Source organism: Mus caroli, chromosome X (genome assembly GCF_900094665.2).
Source record: "Mus caroli chromosome X, CAROLI_EIJ_v1.1, whole genome shotgun sequence".
In the NCBI taxonomy this organism is placed as follows: Eukaryota; Metazoa; Chordata; class Mammalia; order Rodentia; family Muridae; genus Mus; species Mus caroli.
In genome coordinates this window covers 98,263,181-98,265,723 of record NC_034589.1, presented here as the reverse complement: position 1 = coordinate 98,265,723, position 2,543 = coordinate 98,263,181, and the positions used below count along the sequence as shown (strand labels likewise).

Sequence of the window (2,543 nt, the reverse complement as noted above, 5' to 3'; positions counted from 1 at the left end):
AAGAGAGGCCCATTGGACTTGCAAACTTTATATGCCCCAGTACAGGGGAACGCCAGGGCCAAAAAGGGGGAGTGGGTGGGTAGGGGAGTGGGGGGGGTGGGTATGGGGGACTTTTGGGATAGCATTGGAAATGTAAATGAGGAAAATACCTAATTTTAAAAAATGGAAAAAAAAAAGCCCTGCCTCTGGAAGCATTGCAGATTTGATTGCTGTGTCACATGTGTGTCAGTAGGTGGCAGAGAGGAGAGAGGCTATGTCTATGCTCAGTGTTCTAACCGATGGGCACCTGAATGGTTAGTAGCCTACCATTTCCTGGGGGGGAAAGTGAGCCTGAGAAGACCACCTGTGGGTTAAAAATGGTGTCCCACATCTGCTTAGGCTTGGGCCGCTGGGCGAGGCAGGACATGGGAAGTTTGACTATACATACCCCACGCAGCCACTGGGTGGGCGTTGGGCTGTGAGAAGCCCCAGGACCCTGCTCTGGAGGTGGGGAAGCACAGTCTGAGGTCCCTGCAGAACTGCCGGAATTGGCTCAGGTCCCCGGGCCTGTACAGAGGCCAGGGAGGACAGGTTCTCAGGCTCTTGGGCACTGCAGACACTGCTGAATGCTGTAGAAGAGCTGAGAACAGAGTGGGGGCCTGCAGGCAGGCTCTGGCCCGGGGCCAAAAGGAAAAGGGCAGGGAGGAGAGAGCTCCAGCTGGGTCCTGTTGTGGAGGAGAGTCTTGCTCAGGTGGGCAGCTTAGCTGGCAGCCCTGTCCGGGAGCACAGGGAGGCCTCCCATGGGAGATTAGACACACGGCTAATTAGAAGACCTGCTCCATTACTCCAGCATGATGGATCCCGGTGAGAAGAGGCAGTCCATGGTTTTAAGGTGTTTATTGTAGAAAGGCAGAGAGAGGGAGAGAGTAGAGAAGTAGAGGCCAGCCATGTCCACGTGGAGAGGGGGGAAGGGAAGGCGAAAAGAGGGGGAGCAAGGGAGTGAGAGGCAAGAGTAAGAGAGAAGCAAGCAGGAAGCAGGAGAAAGAGTAAGAGAGTAAGAGGGAGGAGGGGGCAAACAGCCCCTTATATTGAGGGCCGGCCTACCTGGCTATTGCCAGGTAACTGTGGGGAGGAGCATACCTGACTATTAGCAGGTAACCGTGGGGGTGGAGTCCAGATAGTCTACGTGACTAATAGCCACACATCTCTCTGTGGGGGGTTGTGAGAGGCTATAGCTGGACAGGAGCCAGTGGACCAGGGGGCATGGCTGAACACCTGCCGTCCCTTGCAGGCAGAAGTCACCTACTGGGTCAATGGGATTCGAAGCCTGTACTTGACCAGGGATCAGACTGCCTGTGCACAGCTCATTGCCCCACAATCACCACTCGGTTGCCAGGTAGGCCTGTATACGTTCCCAGAATGATAGGCAAGCCTGACATTAGAAGAATCCCAACTGGGAACACAGGACCTGGGCAAGAATAAGCCTGAAACAGATGGTCACTCAGATGGACCTGTAGAGGACCGATCCTGAAATGACCACCAGACTAGTACACTGGGGTCCAGGGAGCTAGCTGGAGATGAACACTAGTCTGGTACCCCTTAGGCCTGGTGGGCAGGGCAGACCATGCTCAAGAATACCCCTGCCTGGTGGAACATTGCACTCCTGAAGTCACTCCTGGAATTACCCCAGACACTCAGAGACGCCAGGCGCCACTAAGAGGAGCAAGCAAATGGTGGAGAAATGGAAGAGAAAGAGAAGCATGTGGGCACAATGAAGAGAGGTAGAATTGGAGACTCGAGGGTAGTGAGAAACAGCCTGATGTGAGTAGCCAGTGATGCGACCTGGGACCATGGTGAAGTCCTGGTCTGTGCTGACACTGGGGGCCATGTTTGGGTCTGTGGCTCTGCAGAAGCAGGTGTCTGTTGCCACCAAAGACCAGGCAGATGTCCCTGATCTGGGATGCTACTCGGTTACAAATGTATAATTTAAAAATAAAATAGAAACCCTAAAGTAAAAGGACATACTTCTATGAAAGTATAAAGAAATTTGGCCTGGGGCTGAAGAAATGGCCCAGCAGTTAAGAACACTTACTGCTCTTCTAGAGGACCTGAGTTCAATTCTCAGCACCCATGGCTGGAGCCCATAACCAATGCCCTCTTTCTGCACCCTTACTCATGTGGTATATACAAACAGAGAGACATATACACACATACTTTTTTAAAAATGAAAATGAAAAAAACTTGGTCTGATACTGGAACTGGACTGTAATGATCAATAGGACTTACTCAGATAAGTAAGATGAGGAAGAGTGGTCTTTTGGCAGGGGGAAACATTTGAAACTACAGATCTAACATACAGAAGACAAAATGTTGTGAGTTTGACTGTGTACAACCTTATAAACAGTTCAAATAAAGAACTGACTAAACAGAAGCAAGCACAGTGGATTTCAACATAAGCCGGAATATAAAAAATAAGTTTTGTTATCCTTAACCTTTCTTTTTAATTTATATATTAAATAGAAATGGCCTCTGTGTCTTTTCTCAGAATTCTATCAGTGCTGTAT

The 2,543-nt window shown here is 50.1% G+C and overlaps 1 non-coding gene across 1 annotated transcript; it reads left to right on the top strand.

The window, feature by feature from the left end:
* The first annotated feature begins 178 nt into the window (after positions 1–178).
* Positions 179–310, top strand: LOC115030182. The gene has a single exon (XR_003835802.1). It is a non-coding gene; the product is annotated as a small nucleolar RNA SNORA17 (small nucleolar RNA).
* The last annotated feature ends 2,233 nt before the right edge of the window (positions 311–2,543 follow it).